Raw genomic sequence first — 19,408 nt, 5'->3', positions numbered from 1 at the left:
GAATCACAGCAACCCTACAGGACAGAGCAGAACTGACCCATATGGTTTCCAAGGAGTGGCTGGTGGATTCGAACTGCCAAACTTTTGGTTAGCAGCTGAGCTTTTAACTGCTTTGCCAACAGGGCTCCCCTAAAAGGGTATATCTTTTGTTTTTTCTGAATGGAGCAATGATGAGAGTCCACACTGGAGAAGCAAAGAGCAATACTTTTCCGAGGTGACAACAGGTATTTTATGTGTCTGTGTGTGTGCTGTGTGTGTATGCGTGTGTATGTGTGTGTGGTATGTGTATGTGTGTATATGTTTGTGTGGTGTGTGTATATGTTTGTGTATGTGTGTATGTATGTGTTTTTGTGTGTGTGTGTGTGTGCATGTGTGCTGTCAGAGCAGAGAGATGGGCGCCAAAACCAACTTGACTGCCGAGCCTGCAGAGAAAGAAAAGAAGAAAGGACAGTTTGAGTAGAGTTGAAATGTGATAAAGAGAGCAAATCTGGAGGATATTAGATACTTTTATAAAATTTCACCATGTGGCACCTGATGTAAACTGTCTTTCATGAGTCTTCATAAAATGGTCGTTAAAAATGTCCATTTTTCTTTGATATAATGTAGTGCTAGCTGTTCCGAGGATATATCAAAATGCTGAGGTTGGCTTCATGGGAGATGGTGAGAGAGGAGCTTATCACTTTCTGGTTCTAGACACCGACAGTGCTTTGTGCTCCAGGAAATCCCACGGAAGCCAAGCTCACGTGCCATTTGTCTCTCAGGTCTTTTGATTTTCAACTTTCTTCAACTGGGAAATAAAAAGCATTAAATCACCATCACGCCCTACGCTCACATCTCTGTACACCGTAACACTAAATGAACACGTCCCAAAGGGATGAGCTGGTCAGAGAACAGTCAGAGGCTTCACAGAAAAACCTGCTGGATGCCAAGAAACTAAGGACAAGGAGATGGGGTGGGAGAGACTCACTGCAAGGCAGTGTGTGCTCTGAGGTTTGTAAATACAGTATATTTTAATCTTTTGTGTCCCTGTTGATTCCACACTTAGTTCCTTGACTTGGACTCAGAATGTTTTGCTGAAGAAGGGATGAGCAGTTTATATACTTACAAAGAAAATTTATATTGAAAAGAGACTTGTAGTAAGTATTTAAGAATAACACATTTAAACATGCATGAATCAGCAGCTTAAAGATGTGTTTTAATAAGATAATTATCATAAATTCAAATCATGCCCACCTGCCTACTGGCTAGCCCACAGCCAACCTGGTTAAAAAAAAAAAAAATTGCCATCAAGTCACATCCAACTCATGACGACCCCATGTGTGTCACAGTAGAACTATGCTCCCTAGGGCTTTCAATGGCTGATTTTTTTTAAAGTAGATCGCCTGGCCTTTCTTCTGAGGCGCCTCTAGGTGGACTCGAACTTCCGACCTTTTGGTTAGCAGTCTAGTATGTAAACCATTTGCTCTACCCAGTGACTCTCTAACATAGGTAGGCATCCAAATTATGTAAACACATCTAAAACGGGAACAAGGAGCCCTGGTGACATAGTGCTTAAGTGCTCGGCTGCTAACTGCATGGTCAGGGATTTGAGCTCACTAGCCTCTCCATAAAAGAAAGGCGTGGCAGTCTGCTTCTGTAAAGATTTACAGCCTTGAAACCCTATGGAGCAGTTCTCCTCTGTCCTATAGAGTTTCTATGAGTCAGAATTGACTAGACAGCAATGGGTTTTGGTTTTAAAATGGGACCAGTGGCAGTTATGTCATAACTGAGCTAAGGATAATGAGGGGAAAAAAGGCAAAATTTTTAGATAATCTATGTGAACTTCGCTCCATTTCACAAATGGACAAATTTCTGCGTGTAAGTGATACATTTTTTTTAAGCTATAAATTTTAAGAAAGAGTACCTTTTAGGTGATATTGTTAGATTTGTTCTCGTTTCTATGTAAAGTTAAATAAGATCAGATTTTACTGAAAAAATATACTTACTTCAGCCTCTCCATTTATCAGATTTGCCCTGTAGTTCCTCTATTAGTTCAAATTAACTATATCTTACTATTCCTTTTATGTATTGTCACAAAAGTGAGCTGAGTGCTATTGCCCTGGCATTTTGCTAAGCACTGATAGTACACAAGTGAATAAAATGGAACTCTCTCTTCACTGAGCTCACTAACTAGTAAGGTAGACATGTATGTTAAAAAAATTAACAAATATTAATTCAACACCTTCTATGTGCCAGATATTATCTGGGTACTGGGGTTATAACACTTAACAAAGTACAAATGTTGTACCCTCATGAACTTAGATAAAAGAGGGTTTATAAATGCTAGAAGAGACAAAATCAAAGTGTTTATCAAAAGCAAAAGCTGAGAACATTTTACTTTCTATGTAGTTCATTATTGAAATTCCGATTAAAATTCCCCAAAACCACAGTTACCGCTATTGTGTAAAGGATACTGTGTAATGTAATAGAAAAGATGCCAGTTGATGACCAGCACTCACCTTTGGCATTAATTCAGTTTGTGCAGTTAGGTAAGTAATTTAATATAGGTCACTAGGAGTCGCAATTGACTCAACGGCAACGGGTTTGGTTTTGATTGAGGTCACATTTTCTTTGTCTATTTTATCTGTAAAGTGAGAAGATGGACCAAATATGCTCTGAGATCTCTCTAGCATCACATCTTAATGTTTCTGAAACTACAGCCTTCATCTTGTTCAGCAATGTTTTTTGGGCTAATTTCAAACAGTAAGGGAGAAAAAAGGAACGGGGATATGCAGGAGTAAAATGCATAATTCTGGAGGAATGTTGTTAACAAGGAAAGGTGGGCTTCAAGATTGTTGCAGTCGTTACGGCTGTTCATCAGGTATTTATAGTTTTCATCTTCTGGACCTATGATAGGATTGCACTGGAACTTTGGCCTGCAGGTGTCTTGCTTAGACCTACGTAAGCAGAAGACTACGACCTACTGCACAATTGTTCACCCTTCCTTGCCTCTGCCAAGGTAATAAATCATATTCCAAATAGTGGAGGGTCCATCAACTTGTGTCACTGAGTGAAGACAATGAATCAGAGACCCCTGATGATCTGAGATGGTCATGTGACATGAGAAAGCCCTTTACCGTTTTGAGCCACTGATATTTTTTGTTGTCGCTGTTGTTGTAAGCTGTCATTGAGTTGGCCCTGACTCATAGCAGCTCTGACCCACGGCAACCCCATGCACAATAGAACTAAACGCTGCCTGATCCTGTGCCATTCCCATGATCGGTTGGGGACTGGACCATTGTGAGTTTTCACTGACTGATTTTCGGAAGTAGATCACCACGCCTTTCTTCCTAGTCTGCCTTAGTGTGGAAGCTCTGCTGAAACCTGTTCAGCATCATGGCAACACACAAGCCTCCACTGACAGACAGTGGTGGCTGTTCATGAAGTGTGTTGGCCGGGGACAGAACCTGGTTCTCTGGCATAGAAGGTGAGAATTCTGCCACTGGACCACCACTGCCTTCATCATAGAATTTGTTAGAGGCTTATTAAACGTTTTGAACGGAAAATTTTATGTTCTTTTATCCTGTATCCTTAAACTGAATTTGGCCGATTTGGGCAGATTTTCTGAACAGCATTACTTATACATATGGATTACAGAAGTAAATCTGCTCTGGTGTCGCCATGAACTTGAAAGCTCAGCAGAGATTTATTGTGGATTCTGGACCCAGCATGCATGTTTTGACCTCCTTTTTCTACCATGAACACTGCATGCCCCTTTATAATCTTTTTCAGACTAACTAGAGCTCCTTTCAGATCCAGTCACCCCAAGGTCTTTGAGCATCAGAGTCATCCAGTCATTATTCTCGTCCAGAGGGCTCCTCCACCAAGTAAGAATGCCAAGTCAGTATCAGGTTGACTCATTCAAGAACCTGGCTGCTCATACACCACCCACCCCTAACACGTGGAACTTCAACACCATGCTGGATGTTCCCACACATCAAATCCTGGTTTACAAAATCCAACCCACAACATAACACCTGCCAGCGATAATATTATGACTGTAACTCACGTTGTTCAAGTGTTGACCACAGCACTATGAAAAGACTATTTCATGATATTTATATGACTGATTCTGGAAGCCAAGGAGGAAAACACAAAATCACTGTATGGTCACAAACAGCTAGTAACTAGTCTTTTCTGATCTGCTACAAGTGTCCAAACGCCAGACACAATTCAGAAACCTGTATGGCAAGAAATAATGATCCCACTCATCAGCGCTAAGTAATAATTCATAAAGCCTGAACTATGTTACTAATCATGTGTCTTTTTATGCCAGCTTTATTTCTGCTGGTAAATAACAATCCATTTAATTACAGAAATAAATCTGCTATGGCTTTGCTATGAACTTGAAAGTAATAAAAAAAATAAAAAAAAAGTTTAATAAAATAGGCCCCGGAAAAAGAGAACTCAATTAGATGTCATACTTTGGCTTCAATGTTGTTTTATTTTAGTTCCTGAAAGACCTTCTGACCTCCTAAGCAGGGCTGCCCAGTGGAGATAATTGCTCTCCCTTCTTATTAGTAGTTTCCATTTCTGCGTTTCTTTGTTGTATCTATTTAGTTTCTTATTAGTCTCAGACTCTTTGTCATGCAGCCTGAACTCTTGCCTATATTGTGGATTCTTTTTCTCTTTCTCTTGCCATTTTTCTTTTCTCTTTTTTTGTTATCATCTTCTCGTCCTAGAAAAGGTAATTTCACACATACTGAATTACTGCAATTTAGGTCACAGAGACCAGGCACCATGAAAATAAGATCTTTATTTAGAGAGAGAAAAAGTTTCTGATCTATTTCTCCTGTAAGTCTGTGAGAGTCTCACCTTCTCTTGTGTTGTGGATATCGCAAAAAAAAGACCCTTTTAAAGCACCCTTTAAAAAGTCCTGAGAGGTCCCAAATATGGTAGTGTATTTCCATAGCACTGTTCAGGTTAAGTAAGAGCACATTAAAGAAAACAAGGGGCTCTGATGTGGATCCTTCTCTTAAAGTCAATAGTAAACCTTCAAACCAGATCTGATCTGGGTTTTATATGAAAAAGTCATTCAGGAGTTCAGTGTACTATATTGGTTTTGGCGGTTTGTGAAGGTTTAGGGGATAATTCTGGAAGGTTAGATTTTATATTGCATATGCTAATAAATGTTGTTTGTGAGAGGATGTGTATATATGTTCACATACTATGCTGGCACTGTTCCAACGGCTTTGAAAAAAGTATATAGTTTTTATCAAACACAAAAATCTTTTTTTATAAACGCAGAAACTAAGATTTTGAGAGTTCAAGCAACTTGACCAACATCACAGAGCTCAGAAGTGCTACTTCCAGCACTACATCCTCAAGGTTAGTTAGCTGCAAGTTCTAACTCCATTACTCCTTGCTTCTCCACTTCCCCAAATCTTTGCCTCCAAATAACTAAACGGAATGACTGAGTTAAGTCAACAGATATCACTGAGGGCCTTCCACAGGCAAAGTCACACACCAAATACTGCAGGACATGCAGAAAACCAGAAAACTAGTTACTGTTGAGTCGACTCCGACTCATGGCAACCCCTTGTTTGTCAGAGAAGAACTGTGCTCCACAGGGTTTTCAATGGCTGAACTTTCAGAAGTAGATTCTCAGGACTTTCTTCCAAGGCACTGCTGGGTGGATTCAAGCCACTAACATTTCTGTTAGCACCCAAGGATCTACCATTTATGCCACGCAGGGACTCCAGTCCTGTACTAGGCCCTGATCACTCAGAAATGAACACAGATTACTAACGATCCTTCCATCAAGAAGCCCCTATATTCTGGACAGAGCTGGAGAAGGATGTAGAGCATAATTCTAACTCACAAAAAAAAAAAAAAAAAAAAAAAAAGACCAGATTTACTGGCCTAAAGGAGACTGGAGAAACCCCGAGAGTATGGCCCCCAGACACCCTTTTAGCTCAGTGGTGAAGTTACCTTCGAGGTTCACTGTTCAGCCTGCGAGTGGACAGCCCAGTAAAACCATGAGAGTAACGAGGTACAGGAGTCCCGTGACAAGGCCCAGAAGGCAGAAGGGGAGTAGGAAGCTGATGATAGGGAACACAAAGTAGAGTAAGGATATTGTTGATGTGTTGTGAGATTGTTAACCATTGTCATAGGGCAACATTTGTAGTAACTGTTAAATGGGAGACTATTTTGTCCTGTAAGCCTTCATCTTAAGTGAGAATAACAGCACAATTAGAAGAGCGTAGTCAATGTCACTTTAATGTGTATGTAAAAAAAATTTTTGAAATGGCGTATCTTTGGCTATGTGTATTTTCACCAAAAAAAAAAAAAACAAAACAAAGTTGAGAATTTAGAGGGTTAAAATGTTGTGGGGTTGTTAACCAATGTCATAAAACAGCATGTGTGTTACTGTTACATGAGAAACTATCTGTTCTGTAAGCCTTCACCTGAAGTACAATAAAATATAAAAAAAAAAAAAAAGAAGCCCCTATACTAGTGAGGGAGACAGGCATTAAGCATGTTAATGCACAAATAAAAATCTAATTAAAAGTGCTGATTCAGGTTATAAACGGCAAGGGGAGAGGAGGTACTGAAGTGCAGAGAATGAGGATAAGGAAGAAAAACTACTTTAGGTTGGCAGGTGTCTTACTTATCTAGTGCTGCTATAACAGAAATACTACAAGTAGATGGCTTTAACAAACAGAAACTTATTCTCTCACAGTTTGGGAAGCTAGAAGTCCGAATTCAGGGTGACAGCTCCAGGGGAAGGCTCTCTCTCTCTGTCGGCTCTCTGAGAAGGCCCTTGTCATCAATCTTCCCCTGGTCTAGGAGCTTCTCAGCACAGGGACCCCAGGTCCAAAGGACGCGCTTTGCTCCCAGCTCTGCTTTCTTGGTGGTAGGAGGTCTCTCTGTCTCTCTGTTCACTTCTCTCTTTTATATCTCAAAAGAGACTGACTCAAGATACAACCTAATCTTGTAGATTGCGTCCTGACTCATTAACATGACTGCAGTTACAACACATGGGAAAATCACATCAGATGACAAACTGGTGGACAATCACATAATACTGGGAATCATAGCCTAGCCAAGTTGACACCTATTTTTGGTGGTCAAAATTCAATCCATAACAGCGGGTCATGGTCTCAATGGAAGCCACAGCTCTGTCTGAATGTTTTTCTCCCCTTTACGTGGTTACCTTCCCAAACCACGTGATGGTGTTTGGTATCATTTTGTAGAGCTAGCCAGTGCATCTTTATGCAATGTCTTTGGTCTATTATAACGATTTACCATATCTTGAGTCACCATCACCAAGTCAATGATCTCAATATTGAAAGGCTTATGGGTAGCCTGCTTGAGACACCTTAATCTGAGAGTCCTAATTATGCCAATGAAAGCACACATCTACTTTTTAATTCTTATATATTTATAAACATCAAGAAATAAAATAATTTTCTATTCAGCAAGCAACATCAATTCCAGCATGATTTAAAGTATTCAAGAGCACTTCTAAATAATGTCTTTGACTACTTAGCCCTTGAATTTAGCGCACAGTCCCTCATAGCAAGTCTGAAGGTAAATCAAAACTATTCTAAGTATTTTTAAAAGCTACTAATAACATATAATCTCCAAATTCTATACCATTAGTATGTAAATGTAAATTTCATCAAATACGAAAGTATGTTTTCTGTCAAACCCATTCAGCTACAGTGTGTTTTTATTGTAATACAGTGATATAAGAAAAAACAAAAGACAATTACCTGTCATTCCCACCATGACAGCAGGCAGATTGGTTCAGTCGGAAATTGCAGGAAGGATGCTGCTCTTGTATGGGTTACTGTTAATTTGTGACACTCAGAAGCCCCATAGCTAAATCTCTGTTTGTGAGGACCCCTCTTTCTCCTTTAACATGTTTTTTTATAGGAAGATAAAAAGAGAATAAAGAAATCACATCTCTTTTCCCTTAAATTCAATAAAAGTTGGGAAAATATCAACCATTCTGGAGGAATCCCAGAAACACTTCGTCTTGGTAAAGTAGTCAAAAGTAACATGATCATCAGCAGTCTATTTTGTTTCTATTCTGAGATTTAATAGGTTTCCTCTTTACTAAGGTCAGGCAACTTTTTTTTTTTTTTTTCATAAAAATGAAGGAAAAGAAAGTATAGACAATACAGAGAGATTTATAATCTGTAATGCATCCCAAGTTAAACAGTTCAAGCTGCAATTTCAGTTCTGTAAGGACACAGTGTAAAATCTTCATGGACTATATCAGGTTGCAATGGGAAAGGATAAGACACTTTCACTGTGACTTCTGAAAACAACCATTATATTCTTGGTGGTCTGCCCTATACACACAAATTAATCAGCAATCACCGTTTGAAGTTTGCTACCGCTTTCAATAGGGACACAAAATCTTTTAAATTCATGATCTGATGTTCAACATTCTTGTTGATTATTTTAATCACATCACACACAGAAGTACTTCAGTCATCCAGTATCTCCTAGGAGGCACAGCCTCAACTGCTATCTCTAATCTTTTCAGAGTACCCTCTTCTGCCTCTGTTCATTAATTAAACATGGTTCTGCGGATGCTTCTCTTGGCTGCTCTTTCCCCAGAAGCTGCACCGATTGCCTGTCATTTCCTTCATCCCAACCGCACTGGTTCACTTCAATTATTTTCCTTCCTCAGAATTACTTTGTCTTATAATATTCTTTGATGACCCGATAAATCTTTACAATCAAATTCCACCTCATTTATTCAAATTTTTACTCTTCAAAGGCACTACCGGTCTTCCTTTGTAATCATTTCCTTAGTTCCCAAAGGAGTTTAACCCTTTCCTGGATGGGTTTTTTTTTTTTTTTTTTTGTGATGCCATGTTTTTTCGCTAACGGAATAGATGCTGAATCACTGCTTGTTGGTAGTTTTTTATTAATCGAAAAAATGGGGTGCCAACTGCAAGTGGGCCATATGGGTACCATGTTCCATGAAGTACATCACAAACACAATACCCGTCGGTACCATGCACCAAGAAGTACATCACACTTCCTGGTTACACTTGAGCCATAAACTATCCTACTCAACTCTCCAAAACTACACACGAAATACTAAATAAACATTGCACTTGCTACATATAATTGTTATCAGTTTGATTTAGAGTGGGCCATATCACTACAATGTTCCATGAAGCGCATCACACATGGTACATATTAGTACCATGGCCCAGGAAGTGCAGAAAACGTGAATGGTAGGTTTAGCTACTAACAACTATTAAAGGGTTAAGACTTCAATATCAACTCTAGACATACAAAAGTAAATGGCTAGATTAAAGAACACAATTTCAAGCCAGGAGCCAAGTATGATACCAAATATCAGCATCAGTAAGATAGTGACAAAAGCTACGGTAATAATACCGATTTTTTCCCTTTACTTTCATTTACTGAAATTATTCACTCAACTATAAAAAATATCTATTAAGTACCAATGTTGTGCTGGAAGAAAGGTCTGGCAATCTACTTCTGAAAATGAGCCAATGAAAACAGTCCAATCTGCAATTGATCATGGGAATGGCACAGGACTAGGCAGCATTTCATGCCACTGTGCATGAGTCAGGGGCTGACTCGAGGGCAGCTAACAATAATAACACAGGTGGTGTTAGAGATTATGCTGGACTTTCTGTTGAGCAGAGAAGAAACAGCATTTTCGGCAGATTTTATCTTTCAAAGATGGCCATGCTGATATGTTCAAATGTGACTTTGATATTTCTCCTATAGAGAGACGGGTATGTATGTTCTTTCTCCCTGAATCTGTGTGGCTTGCAACTATGACAGAACTGATACTATTTGACTCCCGAAGCTAGGTCATAAAAGGCCACACAGTCTCCGCCTGGCTCTTTAGGGACACTCAGTAGTTTCTACCTGCTTTCATGGGACACTCACTGGGGGCCCTGAGCTGCTATGTAGGCCGTCTGACTGTCTTGAGGCCGCCACGCTGTGAGAAAGCCCAAAAAACCAGCTGATGGAGAGACCTCAATGGAGAGGAAATGAGGCCCCTAGTCTTGGCTAAATTCGTGGCCAGCGGCCATTACCAACTTGCTAGCCATGTGAGTGTGCCATCTTGAAAGTGGATCCTCTATCTATAAGTCAACACGTCCTAGATAATGTCGCATGGAACAGAGACAAGTCATCCTCACTGAGTTTGTCCAAATTTCAGATTCATGAGCAAAATAAAGATTACTGTTATTTTAAACCACTAAGTTTTGAGGTGGTGTGTTTTTCAGCAATAGATAATTGGTACAGTCTTGACCTCTCAGCACTTACAGCCTGTAGTAGAAGACAGAGAAGGTCACAAACTTACATTTATATTCCATGTCATGGTATACACAATGTTTTCATATAGTTCATCAAGTCTAGGTTAGTAGGTAAGACCAAATACCGCAGGAAACCCCCAAACTGCCAGACAAAACACCAGCTTTGTGTGAATTAAAATGATCTGCTTCTTTCTCATGAATTTCACTGCCATTTTCTGGAATATATGACACATAAATCTAGCATAATCAAGAATATGAGAGGCAACCCTTAGAGTTGTGCCTGCAGTACAGTTATGGCCCAGGCCAAAGATTTACCATTCACAAAGTCAGAGATAAAATAGAAAACCAAGACCAGAAGGCCAGAAAATAATCTAATCCCTTTTGCTAGAACACTCTTCTTGAACCCTAATATAGCCATGGACTACACATCACATCTGGGGTGCTTTCTTTTTAACTTCCAAGACTTGTTTAGGTGTCCCCATTCCCTGCCTCACAGCTCATTTTACTTCTAGGAATAATAATGATATTACTTCTACTACTATTACTATAAGGAGCTCTGGTGGCACAACAGTTAAACACTCAGCTGCTAACTGAAAGGTCAGTCTGAAATTGATCGAACATGCAATCAGGATGCATTGATAATTACTGGTGACTGGATTGCAAAAGCTGGAAATAAAAAAAGAAGGATCGATAGTTGGAAAATACGGCCTTGGTGATAGAAATGATGCCGGAGATCGCATGATAGAATTTCGCAAGACCAATGAGTTCTTCATTGCAAATACTTTTTTTCACCAACATAAACGGTGACTACACACATGGACCTCCCCAGATGGAATACACAGGAATCAAACTGACTACATCTGTGGAAAGAGATGATGGAAAAGCTCAATATCCTCAGTCAGAATAAGGCTGGGGGCTGACTGCGGAACAGACCATCAATTGCTCATATGCAAGTTCAAGTTGAAACTGAAGCAAATTAGAACAAGTCCACCAGAGCCAAAGTACAACCTTGAGTATATCCCACCTGAATTTAGAGACCATCTCAAGAATAGTTTTGATGGGTTGAACACTAATGACCAAAGACCAGACAAGTTGTGGAATGACATCAAGGACATCATACATGAAGAAAGCAAGAGGTCATTAAAAAGACAGGAAAGAAAGAAAAGACCAAAATGAATGTCAGGAGAGACTCTGAAACTTGCCCTTTAATGTCAAGTAGCTAAAGCAAACAGAAGAAATGATGAAGGAAAAGAACTGAACAGAAGATTTCAAAGGGTGGCTCGAGAAGACAAAGTAAAGTACTATAATGACATGCGCAAAGAGCTGGAGACAAAAACCAAAAGGGAAGAACATGCTCAGCATTCCTCAAGCTGAAAGAACTGAAGAAAAAAATCCAAGCCTCAAGTTGCAATAGTGAAGGACTGTATGGGGAAAATATGAAATGATGCAGGAAGCAACAAAAGAAGATGGAAGGAATACACAGAGTCATTATACCAAAAAGAATTGGTCGACGTTCAACCACTTCAAGAGGTAGCATATGATCAGGAACCAATGGTATTGAAGGAAGAAGTCCAAGCTGCACTGAATGCACTGGAGAAGAACAAAGGCTCCAGGAATTGACGAAATATCAATTGAGATGTTTCAACGAACAGATGCAGCACTGGAAGTGCTCACTTGTCTATGCCAAGAAATCCGGAAGACAGCTATCTGGCCAACCAACTGGAAGAGATCCATATTTATGCCTATTCCCAAGAAAGTTGATCAAACCAAATGTGGAAATTATCAAACTATATCATTAATATCACACGCAAGTAAAATTTTGCTAACGATCATTCAAAAGCGGCTGCAGCAGTGTGTTGACAGGAAACTGCCAGAAATTCAGGCTGGATTCAGAAGGGCACTTGGAATGAAGCATATCATTGCTGATGTCAGATGGATCCTGGCTGAAAGCAGAGAATACCAGAAAGATGTTTACCTGTGTTTTATTGACTATGCAAAGTCATTCAATTGTGTGGATCGTAGAAAACTATGGATACCATTTCGAATACTGGGAATTCCAGAACACTTAATTGTGCTCATGAAGAACCCATACACAGATCAAGAGGCAGTTGTTCGGACAGAACAAGGGGATACTGCGTGGTTTAAAGTCAGGAAAGGTGTGCGTCAGGGTTACATCTTTCACCATAACTATTCCATCTGTATGCTGACCAAATAATCTGAGAAGCTGGAGTATATGAAGAACGTGGCATCAGGAATGGAGGAAGACTCATTAACAACCTGCGAGATGCAGATGACACAACCCTGCTTGCTGAAAGTGAAGAGCACTTGAAACACTTACTGGTGAAGATCAAAGACCACAGTCTTCAGTATGGATTACACCTCAACATAAAACAAAAATCCTCACAACTGGACCAATAAGCAACATCACAATAAACAGAGAAAAGACTGAAGTTGTCAAGGATTTCATTTTACTTGGATCCACAATCAACACCCACGGAAGCAGCAGCAGGAAATCAAAAGACACATTGCATTGGGCAAATCTGCTGCAAAAGACCTTTTAAAGTTTTGAAAAGCAAAGATGTCACCTTGAAGACTAAGGTGGGCCTGACCCAAGCCATGGTATTTTCAACCGCGTAATATGCATGCGAAAGCTGGAAAATGAATAAGGAAGACAGAAGTAGAACTGACACCTTTGAATTCTGGTATTGGTGAAGAATATTGAATATACCATGGACTGCCAAAACAATGAACAAATCTGTCTTGGAAGAAGTACAACCAGAATGCTCCTTAGAAGGAAAGATGGTGAGACTACGTGTTACATACTTGGGACACGTTGTCAGGAGAGATCAGTCCCTGGAGAAGCACATGATGCTTGGGAAAGTATAGAGTCAGAGAAAAAGAGGAATACCCTCAACAAGATGGATTGACACAGTGGCTGCAACAGTGGGCTCAAGCGTAACGACTGTGAGCATGGCGCAGGGTCGGGTAGTGTTTCCTTCTGTGGTGCATAGGGTCGCTAATAGTCAGAATTGACTTGACAGCACCTAACGACGACGACTAGTGATCGCGAGCGTTTCCTAATGTGTCTGTTAACTCCTTGAATATCTTCTTTTGTGAGATGTCTGTTCATTTCCTTTGCCCATTTTTTAATTGGATATTTGTCTTTTTGTTGTAGAGGTGTTGTATTTTTCAGTAGATTTTAGAGAATAGACCTTTGTCAGATTTTTAATAGCCCAAAAAAATTTTTTTTCCAGTCTGTAGGTTCTCTTTTTCTTCCTTTGGTGAAGTCTTTTGATGAGCACAAGTGTTTAATTTTTAGAAGATCCTTGTATCTAGCTTATCTTCTGCAGTTTGTGTGTTGTTAGTTATGGTTTGGATCCTGTTAATGCTGTGTATTAGGGCCTCTAGCGTCGATCCTATTTTTTCTTTTATGATATTTATAGTTTTTGGCTTTATATTTAGGTCTTTGATCCATTTTGAATTAATTTTTGTGTATAGTGTGAGGTATGGATCTTGTTTCATTTTTTTACAGATGGACATCCAGTTTTGCCAGCACCATTTGTTAATAAGACTGTCTTTTCCCCATTTGATGGACTTTGGGCCCTTGTTGAAGATCAGGTGACCATAGGTGGATGGATTTACATCTGGGTTCTCAATTCTGTTCCATGGTCAATATATCTGTCGTTGTATTAGTACCAGGTTGTTTTGACTACCATAGCTGTACAGTAGGTTCTGAGGTCAGGCAGTGCGAGTCGTCCTACTTTATTCTTCTTCTTCAATAGTGCTATACTTATCCGGGGCTTCTTCTCTTTCCATATAAAGCTAATGATTAGTTTTTCCATCTTTTTAAAGAATGTTGTTGGTATTTGTATTGGGATTGCATTGTATTTGTAAATGGCTTTGCATAGAACTGTCATTTTCACAATGTTGAGTCTGTCTATCCACGAGCCTGGTATGTTTTTCCATTTATGTAGGTCTCTTTTGGTTTCTTGCAGTACTGTTCTGTAGTTTTCTTTGTATAAGTCTTTTACCTGGTTGGATTTATTCCTAAGTGTTTTATTTTTTTAGGAGCTATTGCAAATGGTATTATTTTCCTGATTTCCTTTTCCTGGTTCTCTTTATTGGTATATAGGAATCCAACTCATTTTTGTATGTTTTATCTTGTATCCCGCTATTCTGCTGAATCTTTCCATTAGTTCCAGTAGTTTTCTTGTGGAGCCTTTTAGGTTTTCTATGTATAGTATCATATTATCCACAAATAGGGAAGGTTTAACATCTTCACTACCCATTTGGATGCCCTTTATTTCTTTTTCTTGCCTTACTGCTCTAGCTAGGACTTCCAGCCCAATGTTAAATAGGAGTGGTTATAAAGGGCATCCTTGTTTTGTTCCTGTTCTCAAGGGGAATGTTTTCAGCCCTCTCCATTAAGCATGATGTTGTCTATTGGTTTTGTATAGATGCCCTTTATTATGTTGAGGAATTTCCCTTCTGTACCTATTTTATTGAGAGTTTTTATCAGGAATCGGTATTGGACTTTGTCGAGTGCCTTTTCTGCATCAGTTGAGATGACCATATGATTCTTTCCTTTATGTAGTGGATTACATTGATTGATTTTCTAATGTTGAACCATCCTTGCGTACCTGGTTTGAATCCTGCTTGGTAGTGGTGTATTATTTTTTTGATATGATGCTGAATTCTATTGGCTAGAATTTTGTTGAGAATTTTTGCATCTATCTTCACGACAGGCACTGGTTGGTAATTTTCTTTTTTTGTGGTGTCTCTGCCTGGTTTTGGTATCAGGGTTATGCTGGCTTCATGGAATGAATTTGGGAAGTATTGCTTCCTTTTATATGTTGTGAGATAGTTTGAGTAGTACTGGTGTAAGCTCTTCTCTGAATGTTTGGTAGAACTCTCCAGTGAAGCCATCTGGGCCAGGGTTTTTTTTTTTTTGTTTTTTTTTTTCTGTTGGGAATGTTTTTTTTTTATTACTTTTTCAATCTCTTCTCTTGTTATGGGTCTGTTTAGATTTTCAACATCATTTTGTGTTAGTCTGGGTAGGCAGTGTGTTTCTAGAAATTTGTCTATTTCCTCTAGGTTTTCAAATTTGTTGTATAGTTTTCCATAATACTCTGTTATGATCTTTTTTATTTCAGTTGGGTCTGTTGTAATGTCCCCCATTTCATTTCTTATTTGGGTTGTGTCCTCTCTTGTTTTTCGTCAATTTGGCCAGTGGTTTGTTGATTTTGTTGATTCTTTCAAAGTTACTAGGCATTTTGTATGTATTTTCTCATTTAATAATCAAGCAACCCTATAAGAAAACTGCTGTTTTCAACATCTTGATGTTGTTGTTATTTGCCCTTAAGCTGGCTCCAACTCATGATGATCCCATGTGTAACACTGCCCTTCATGATTGTTGGTATGCTTGAGCCCATTGTTGTGGCCACTGCATCTTGAGCACCTTCCAAACAAGGGGACTTATGTTCCAGCATCATTCTGGACAACATTCTGTTGTGATCCATACGGTTTTCACTGGATACTTTTTGGAAGTAGATTATCGGGCCTTTCTTCTGGTTCTGTCTTAGTCTGGAAGCTCCACTGATACCTGTCTACCCTGAGTGACCCTGCTGGTATTTGAAATACTAGTGGCAAATCTTCTAGCATCATGGCAACACACAAGCCACCACAGCACGACAAACTGACAAATGGGTGGTGGATCAACATCTTATGGAAAAGGAAACTGAAGCTTAGTGAAGTTAACTCCACTACCCAAGGTAATACAACATGTAACCAGTGCTGCTGTATTTGAACTCAGATAGCCTCAATCCATAGCCTGCATTCTTAAGCACTGTGACACTTTCCCCTTTCTGCTGTGCCAATATCGAGCAGTACCATTCTCAGTTTACTCATCGTAACTGTCCAATATATGGCAAATTCATGAGGGTAGGAATGAAGTCTGTCACTATTTTATCTGTAACACCTAATTAAGTGCCTGGCACATAGTTGTTGCTCAATAAATATGCCTTAAATAAATGCATGAAGGAATGAATTAGTAAGCCACTTCTTGTCCCTGGGCAGTAATATCCTAACCAGGAAGATAAGCAGATTGCAGTAGGTACTCAGGAATCTCTCTTCTGGCTCTGAAATTCTATAATTCTCTGATTTGAATTATCTCTAAGTGAGGTAAGAACTGAGAATTTTCATTCAGTGTTGGCTTATCCCTGCACTAGAAAATAACACAAATTTTATAGAGTTGTACTGAGACTGGTTACTCCTTCCCTGAAGAACTTAGGATTTCCTGTGCTACTTTGGTTCAATAGATTATAAGCTCTAAATTCTCCAGAGGCAACCAGCTGAAGGAGTCACACCTTTGTTCCTGGATATAGGTGGGGAAATGGAAAATCCTAAAGGCCCATGAGGCTTGGAAGTTTTTCATCAGGCCAGACATATGTCAAGGGTTGGGATGCCATCATCACTTTGTTGGGACTCTCTGGTCCTCCCTGGGTGTTGAAAATGTTTAAGCACTCAGCTACTAACTGAAAGGTTTCAGTTCGAACCCACCAGAGGTGTCTTGGAAGAAAGGTCTCGCATTCTGCTTCTGAAAAATTAGCCATTGAAAACCCTGTGGAACACAGTTCTACTCTGACACCCATGGGGTCACCATGAGTTGAAACTGACTTGACAGCAACTGGTTTCGTTTTGTTTTTGGTCCACAGGGACAACCCGTCCCAGGACCTCATCATTTTTTCTTACAAGGTATGAAAAATAGGAAGCTGAAAAACCCTTTTTCAAGGTAAAAAAATGAACTCTACTTTTTATATCACAGTCCTTGGAATGATATATAAATCCTACAGAATGCTGAGTCTGCTTTACGAGGGAGATGATCTATCTCTGTTACCTAATCTAATTTTGCATTTTTTTTAATTGAGGGAAGAGGAGCGAGGTATTAAGTTCACTGCCAAGTGAAATTACTCAGCGCAACTCTCCCGCTTTGAGCTCTCACAGATGAGAGGTGTGAGTCTTTGTCCCTGATTCTTTGCTCCATTTAGGCGTCATAGTCATCACATCAAAGTCATTTTTTTTCCCTCAGAAATGCGTGTATGTATTTTTTCCTTCTACAATCTGTTGACTACCCTCCCACATAATTTTTCTGGACTTCCTTGGTTGTTCTATTTTACTATTTCCTCAGCAATGACTTTAGAAAAGGTGTTTGTTATCTGTAAGACACAGTCCATGCCGTCCTTTTCTTACTTTATATTCTTGCTAAGGTGTCTGTAAAATCAATCAGCTTCATTGCGAGCTTGTTGTGTTGTTAGTTGCCATCAAGTTGATTCTGACCCATGGCGACCCCATGTGTGTCAGAGTAGAACTGCCCCATAGGGTTTTCAAGGCTGTAACCTTTTGGAAGCAGATTGCCAAGCATGTCTTCTGAGCTGCCTCTGTCTGCGTGGGTTTGAACCACTAACCTTTCAGCTAGCAGGTGAGCACTTAACTGTTCGAGCCAGCCAGGGATTCCTCTTACTAGCTTATGTGGTAAAATTAAAGTACCTAACTTTTAGGGGAAGAAAATAGCCTAAATGAGTAGAAACTATTTTTGATTAAAGGGTTAATATATGACAGTTCAACACTATAGATATTTAAACATTTCCCCTGTCCTAAACCACAAGTATTATATTACAGTTCTAGTGAGTCTACATACAGTATTACTTGTCTCTCTCTTCTCTTTGTGTCAAATATACATTCTACTGTTAACACTTGAGTCAATTCCTGGAGTTTATACTTCTGTTATGACCCTTATTTCTGCGTGATTTCCTGGGAAATACTCCTAGACTGATTTTACTACACATCCACGTGACCCTCGTAAATATCAACCCTTTGTACCTGCTATTACAGTGGTGATACCAAAACTCGTTGCCGCAGAGTCCATTCTGACTCATAGTGACCCTATAGGACAGAGTAGAACTGCTCCATAGGATTTCCAAGGAGTGGCTGGTAGATTTGAACTGCCCACTTTTTGGTTAGCAGCCGTAGCTCTTAACCACTGTGCCACCAGGGCTTCTACAGTACTGACAGACATAAGCTATTTTGCAGACCCTGCCAAGACGACCAGTTCACCCAGGGTTAGTTACCCAACTGCCTCGTTCACATTAAACTTTGGACATCATCAAATTTCCTCCAGCTGAACATGGAAGAATACAAAAATGTTGCTTATAGTTTCTTTCCCTTTTTTTTTTCCATCCGTACTTTGTTCTTTGACAACAGCATCTAATGACCACTCTCTCTCTCCTCTGTTTCCATGGCTAGTAACCCTGAGGTCGCTTTTGACTCAGATTCTTTCTCGGAGATGCACATTAGTCAGAAAGGAATTCATGTATATCCGGCTTGGCACAGAGGTATATAGAAAATTGGAATGATGGTCACACACTGTCCTAGGTCTTTCATTTCCCTTGCTGCTTTCAGTTGCATCACTGCATGGAACCATTGGGCTCCCTGCTTGGTTCTAACCCTTAATGGTTTGGTACGTTTTGGATTGCTTGCAGTCTCCTTTTAAGATCCAAGTCCACACATCTCCTCTCATTTACACTGGTCTTACACAGTTACAGAATTTTTGTATTATGTGGATAGCCTCTTACTTCTTGGCCTACATAAATACTCCTTTCTTCCTTTTATTTATTCATTAGACATTTATTGAACACCAATCATGAACTAGGTACTGTTTCAGACACTGGAGAGATATTGATCCCCAGAAGAGATGAGATTCCTGGTACTTTTATTTCAGGAAGGTAGGGCTCAGAAAAAATAACAAGTAAATGAAATGTAAACAGGATAACCACTGATAGGGATAAATTCTCTGAAATCAAATATAAACGATAATGTAATGGAGAGTCACATGGGGCAGGTGGGATGGTCAGGGAAGTCTTCTGAGTTGAGTTGAAACTAGCATGATAAAAAAGCAATCAGGACTCCGGCAAGATGGCAGTCTAGGCAGAAGCACCACGCCGTCCCTCCACAACAAAGATCCAAAAAACTAACCCAAACAGAGAATCAACAATCCTGAATCCCTAGAACATCAAATGAAGAGATAAAGAACTCAGCCGAACACCAAA

This window comes from Trichechus manatus, unplaced genomic scaffold (genome assembly GCF_000243295.1).
Source record: "Trichechus manatus latirostris isolate Lorelei unplaced genomic scaffold, TriManLat1.0 scaffold00001, whole genome shotgun sequence".
In the NCBI taxonomy this organism is placed as follows: domain Eukaryota; kingdom Metazoa; phylum Chordata; class Mammalia; order Sirenia; family Trichechidae; genus Trichechus; species Trichechus manatus.
Note: the sequence above shows the minus strand (reverse complement) of the source record.